This window comes from Gadus chalcogrammus, chromosome 23 (genome assembly GCF_026213295.1).
Source record: "Gadus chalcogrammus isolate NIFS_2021 chromosome 23, NIFS_Gcha_1.0, whole genome shotgun sequence".
NCBI lineage: Eukaryota > Metazoa > Chordata > Actinopteri > Gadiformes > Gadidae > Gadus > Gadus chalcogrammus.
This window is the reverse complement of record NC_079434.1, coordinates 4,611,731-4,618,425: the sequence shown is the minus strand read 5'-3', so window position 1 is coordinate 4,618,425 and position 6,695 is coordinate 4,611,731. Positions and strand designations below refer to the sequence as shown.

General features: G+C 48.2%; 1 protein-coding gene across 2 annotated transcripts in view; it reads left to right on the top strand.

Moving 5' to 3' along the window:
* The window catches only part of chodl (chondrolectin), a 12,340-nt gene extending 11,891 nt beyond the window's left edge, over nt 1–449 (top strand). For both annotated transcript variants that reach the window (XM_056584778.1, XM_056584777.1), the window contains exon 9: nt 1–449. This exon is cut by the window's left edge and continues 1,594 nt beyond it. The gene's annotated coding sequence lies outside the window, so the exon portion shown is untranslated.
* The last annotated feature ends 6,246 nt before the right edge of the window (nt 450–6,695 follow it).

Genomic DNA, 6,695 nt, shown 5'->3' with positions numbered 1-6,695 from the left:
GTTGGATAATGCGTGTACACATCCTATGTGTTGACAAGAATCTGGATGCAATCGGACACGTGCACAGAGTTGTAGGTGTGTGTGTACATGTTCTGATGTTCTGCAGCAAGTCGTTTTGTATGTGTGTGAGCATATTTTTTCAATGTGTGTGTCTACTGTCTATATTGTTGGTTTGTTTGAGTGTGTCTGCGGATGTGTGTGTGTGTGTGTGTGTGTGTGTGTGTGTGTGTGCGTGTGTGTGTGTGTGTGTGTGTGTGTGTGTGTGTGTGTGTGTGTGTGTGTGTGTGTGTGTGTGTGTGTGTGTGTGTGTGTGTGTGTGTGTGTGTGTGTGTGTGTGTTATGTATGTAAAAAGGGTACCTATTTGTACCCTTAAAGTGGCAGTTATTCTTTAGCATGTGATACTTAATGGAAGAGGTAATCAAACCACAATGATGAACTCATTAATAAACCATGGAATTTAAAACATTTACGTTTTGATTATTACACTTGCAACATACACACTCACACAATATATATACAGTTTCTAATTATCTACAATAAATAATTTGAGTCTTCATACTATTCATTATTATGGCCCTGAAGAAGACCCTAATTAGTTAAATGAATAATCAAGTGCCTCCATAATACGTTTGCCTCCATCGTTCTATTGCATTTCTTTTTATGTGTTACGCAAATCCCAGAAAAACAAAAATGTGCACAAATGTTAGGACATTTCACTATTTATTAGGTGAAACAATATAAACCTATCATACAAACAGAAATAAATTCATCAAGTATCAATTAAGCCTAAAGAAATACTGAAATACATACAATTCTAGCAAATATAAGAAATATGAATCTTTAATTATCAGGACAATTCTGCGGTTGCGTAGGCTAGGCTATATACCAAACACCTAAAAATTGCTGTAAAAATGTTTTGAGTGTTGAGTGTTTTTTTTATTCAATTTCGCCCCATATTTCTGTATTCACCACACAACCATCCAAAATAACAATACAAGATTTAGGTTATCATTATGATGGAAATTGTCCGCTTCGGATCAGGTGCCTGTTGTGGGCCCCGCCAGCAGCTTGGAGAATAGTGACCTCTTCTGGAGAACACCGGTAAGGCAGTCAAACTCAACAAAGCGCACTCGCTCAAAAACCAAGACCATGAGAGAGAGACAGAGAGAGCGGAGGAGAGACAGACGGCTACATAGACATAAACATAGAGTCAGAGAGAGACAGAAACAGAGGGATAATGAAGATTCATGGTAACCAATGTAAAACACTTAATACTCAATAATCTGTACTGGAAGTTTTAAATGTGTATAAACGTGTCCCAACTGTCCAAGTGTGAGGGACTTCCAGAGACTTGTGTGAGCATCAGTACATTGGACTCACACTCTGCACAAAATTAACCCTTTGGTCTCCTCCAATTGGAAAAGTGTTGGCGATGACGTCATGGTCTGCCCCCGAAAGACTCAAGCCCCCACCTGGATAAATCTCAGTAACAACCTGTGTAAGAGAAAAAGCTATACTTAAGTTGGTTGCTTTATAAGTGGATATTGTGACTTACACTGTCCACTTCTGAAATGCAAAGTCTGAAAGTAAATAATTGAGATTTGTACAACCCTTTAATTGGTTGTCCCGTCAGCCTTGTGAATCTGCCCTAACCCTCCCCTTTACTCCACAGAATGAGGGACAGAGCAGTGTGAGTGATGTGTTGTCTCTTGGGAGCGTCTGCATGGAGCCTGCTGGGACCAGGGTTCACTATAGGACCTGTTAACAGCCCAGATGGAAACACACATAGCAGCACCTTTTCTCTGGGTGATTTGCACAGTGTGAGTGGCGCCGGTCTGATAGTGAATGAACTACAGAGCTGGGGACCCACACTGACCTTTCAGACTGGAAACATAATAGACACACACAGCTAGGAGGTAATATGTCATGCTTTATGTGTGTGTGTGTGTGTGTGTGTGTGTGTGTGTGTGTGTGTGTGTGTGTGTGTGTGTGTGTGTGTGTGTGTGTGTGTGTGTGTGTGTGTGCGTGCGTAGCCTTCTCTCCACATTGCTTCATCCCTCCATGTCCTGTTGGGGTTATGAGGTGCCGACAGTCACATGACGTCTTGACCAGCGGAAAAAGACTCTAAGAAAACGGGAAGTTGTTTTTTTTGGGGGATGACCACTGATGATGTCATGGCGGGGCCCAGCGAGGGCACGGGGAGGGGTGATAGAGCACTGGGAGCCAGCGGCCATGCTGTCCAACTGGAGAGAGGCACTGGCTCTGGTCAACTATTGAGATTTTTGAGCTGGGCAGCTCATTAAGAGCTGGGCAGCTCTCTAATACAAATTAAATGGGGGCCGGTAGAGCCATTTGATCAGAGGCTAAAGTATCGAGTCTCTTTCTGTCAGGAAGAGACTCAAAAGGGGAAGGACAGCCACAATGAAAGAACAGTGAATGGATGTCACACACAGCTGCAGCTAACCAGAGCGCTAGCAGTGGAGGGAAGTAGGTCATCAGTGATGAATGGTAATAATGATAATTATATTGTAATAAAAGTATGAAAAGACTATACATTGTTGGCATTCTACATTCTTAAAGACATGAAAACAATAAATAATTGGATGAATGTTCTTGGTTTTAAAACAGGCTCTGATCTGACCTGTTATAGGTTATGAACAGCTTGTCCTTGGGGTGTGGCTAGGTGACCCCCAAAAGGTAGGCGGAGCCACGCCCACAGCTGATGGCTGAGGACAGTGGAGGCGGCGCTAAGGGAGCCATAGCACCACAGAAGTAGAGATCAACAGAAGCGTTTATATGATGTTCCACAGGAGACCAACAGAAACAGATGGACATTTTCAAGTTTTGTTTATTAATATATATATATTTCTTTGTTCTTGAGTTTTGCTCTCCCTGTGAAGCAGGTTGTGCTTGTCCCCAGCCCATGGTGTAGTTGGTAACCTACAGTCTATGATGGTTATTAAAACGATAGTTACGTATGTAACTACGGTTCTATGAATCCTGGATGACCAGTGCTTCAAGCACTGAATGATCCACCTCGCGCATGCGCAGGTCGAGTGTTAATACCAACAAAGTCACCAGTGACCCCTGATGAGCTCCGGACAGCCTATATCTTCCGGTGACAGCAGAGGATCTATTCCTGCAGAATCTTCTCGCCAGTACATAAGGATTCTGAGTGACAGAGCGCTCTGGCAGTCATCCAGGATTCATACAGTAGAACCGCAGTTAACATACGTAACGGCCACGGCCAACGGATGGGGAGTGGCAACGTTTACCCGGTAAAACCTGGAGAAGGTACATGGTGATGTCCATGATGCTGCATCACAGATGTCTTCCAGGGGCATGACCCGCAGGGCAGCCCATGATGTTGAGACAGCCCTGGTAGAGTGGCACCTGACCCCGGATGGCAGGGGGTGACCACCTCCTTTATATGCATGGGTGATGTCGTCCACAACCCAATGAGACAAAATCGCTGCTTGGAGAGAGCACAGCCCCGCCTACGACCACCATAGCAGAGGAAGAGCTGGTCTGACCGTCTAATGCCTGCGGTCGCAGCAATGTATGCTCTCAGAGCCCGCACAGGACACAGCAGTTTTAACATGTCCTCCCCTTCCGGGGGGATAAATTGTGCCAGGCGGACAGGTCGGTCGAGTTTCAAGGATGACAAAACCTTCGGGAGGATTGGATTCGGCCACAGGGTAACCCCTGAGCCATCTCAATTCCACCTCAGGCATGAGTCACTCACGGACAGAGCATGAAGCGTGGCGAGGAGAAAGGCAGTTTTAGTAGAGACCAACTTCAGCTCCGCCTGAGCCAGGGGTTTAAAAGGAGGCAAGCACAAAGCATCGAGCACCAGGTGCAGATCCCATTCTGGGGCACACTGTGCTCGTGGGGGTCGTAACCGCAACGCGCCCTTCAGAGAAAGGGACACCAAACTGTGGCCCCCCCAATGTGTCATTATCCATCTGAGCATGTCTTGAGGAGATGGCTGCCACGAATACCCTCAGAGTAGCTGGGGACCGGCCGCCATCCATGAGTGACTGGAAAATCTGGCGGCGAGCCTAGACGAGAGTGGACATAAACCGGCCCAACTCTCTGGACATCAGTGCGAACGCCTGCAGAGAAGCAACGCCGAAATCATGGGCCGGAGCATCCACTGCAACCTCCTGCAGGGATGCTGACAGAGCGAGCATCAGGTGGGACATACAATTTCCTATGCGTCCCATGCGTGCCGCTGCGTCATAGGCTTTGGAGAGCATGTCATCCGTAACCCAACACTGGGGACGAGGACACCTCGCATCCGGTCTCAGAGCCTCATCATCGGGCGATACAATTAGAGCAGCTATAGTCGGCTCAACTGCTGGCATGCGGTCCAAGCCAAACTTGGGTCCATCCTGCATTGCTGCCAGGGTCCGACCGTCGGATGTTGCATGAGAGAGGGCCCTAGGATCCCTCCAGCATGCATGCAACTCCCCAAGATACTCCTGCGATGGAGGCACGGTAAAGCTGGTGGGAGAAAGCCCTGGCCGGAGCCAGCTGCGCTTGCGACACGTCTGGCTGCAGATGGGCCAGGGCCATACGAATGAGGTCCTCAGAGGCACCAGTAGAGCCTGTAGCCTCCAGGCACGGGAGGCTACATCCTGTGGGTCCCCATCCGGCTCATACTCGCCAGCTGACGCTGCCACAGAAAGCACACCTTCCTCCGGCTCGAAGGCAGCTGCTGGGGGAGCAAGAGCACCTGGCTCCCCTGCACCAGTCCCAGCCTGAAAGGCCAGGAAGAGGGACTTCATGCTTTCGAGCTCCGCTGTTAATTGGCCCACCTTGGAGGCAAGCCCGGACTCCCCAACCTTCTTCCTAGAAGTAGGGCCTGCGGTCTCCGCAGCCCGACGTTTAGAGCGACCATCCTGAGCTGGATTACGTCGCTGGGCTGGGGGCAACCGTTCGAGTGACGAGGCCCGAACGTTGTTCCACCTCAGCCAGTCTAGCAGCTCTCACTGCCCGAGGCATACAACTGCAGTTCATGCAGGGATCATCAGAAAGACCCTCCTTCAGATGCCTGAGGCCAAGGCATGAGGGACACAAATCATGGCCATCCTCAAGCTGCAGGGAAGCCATACAGGCCGAGCAAGAGTGGTCGCAAACCATGTTGACAACCAGCAAAATCACACAGGATAAAATGCAAGAAACAATAGACACTGGGAGAGGGGGCGAAAACACAACCTCCACCAATGAATGTATGAAAAGAACCCCAGACAAGTTAGCCTCAGCGGGAACATAGCTTCCAACTACAAGTCACACCTTGAGGGTAAGTGGCTTCAGAACGAAATGAGATAATAAGTGCAGTATAAATTCCGGGAGAGGAAACGAAAGCACAGCCTTCGCAGACAAATGTTCCAGGAATAACAGCCTAGACAGTTAGCCTCAGCGGGAACACTGCTACCAACTACAAAGCTAACTATAACTATAAATGCTAGGAGCGGGAGCGAAAACACTGCCTTCAGCAGTTAAGGGTAGTTGTAAGCACACAAAGCGGGCACAACCGAGTTGGCACCAAAGTAAAACGTACCCAAGCCGGGAGTGGGAGCGCACACACTGCCGTCACCAATAACAACGGAAAACGGGTACACCACTGCGCACCGACATAACTTTGAAATTAAATGATAAGCGTAGTACAAACGCCGGGAGAGGGAGCGGGTACACTGCCTTCACCGACACACGGAAAATACAAAGTCAACTTATCCAGCCGAGGATGATGCGTTCCACGGCAATCCAAACCTCTCGGCGGGTCCGTCGCGGCCTTGTGAGGGCAAGCAGCTCGCAGTTCCGACAAGACGTTGCAAGGCCACCAGCAACGAACGATCAAAATAATAATAGCCACTTAGCTTTAGTTAGCGCGGTGATAAATTATACCTGCGAAGTGAGAAGATGACAAGGAACAGATCCTCTGATGTCAACGGAAGATATAGGCTGTCCGGAGCTCATCAGGGGATACAGGTGACTTTGTTGGTATTAACACTCGACCTGCGCATGCGCAATATGGATCATTCAGTGCTTGAAGCACCGCCTCTGGCGGTCAGTAAGGATGAAATAGAACCAGAGATTTTATGAAATACAATAAGTACAGAGCCAGTAGGAACCTCGGAAGTTCACAAGGTGGCAGTGTCCACATGGTCTACGTTGGGAGACAGGCTCCATATAAAGAGATAGCAGGTTGAATGTTTGCTTAGATGTGAGACTGTGATTGGGTATGCAAATTCATCATGAATTTAATAATATGGTCACCATTATTGCACAGCCTCAATAACAAGTCACATAATAAGTCACATTACCTACCTATATTTTTAATTTGTAATCATTTATGTCGTTAGTTTTTTTTCTTTTTTTCTGAAGTGAACTTGGCCACAAAAACACACGTGGTGGGCCGAAGCAATATCAAACTGACACTGCCGCGCATGCGTACACACGCGCGCGCACACACACACACACACGCACACGCACACGCACACACACGCGCGCACACACACACACACACACACACACACACACACACACACACACACACACACACACACACACACACACACACACACACACACACACACACACACACACACACACACACACACCTTCAGTAGTAGCTCGCCGAAAAGCTGAGAGAAAGCTGAATGGGTGACGCAGAAGAGGAAGTGGGTGT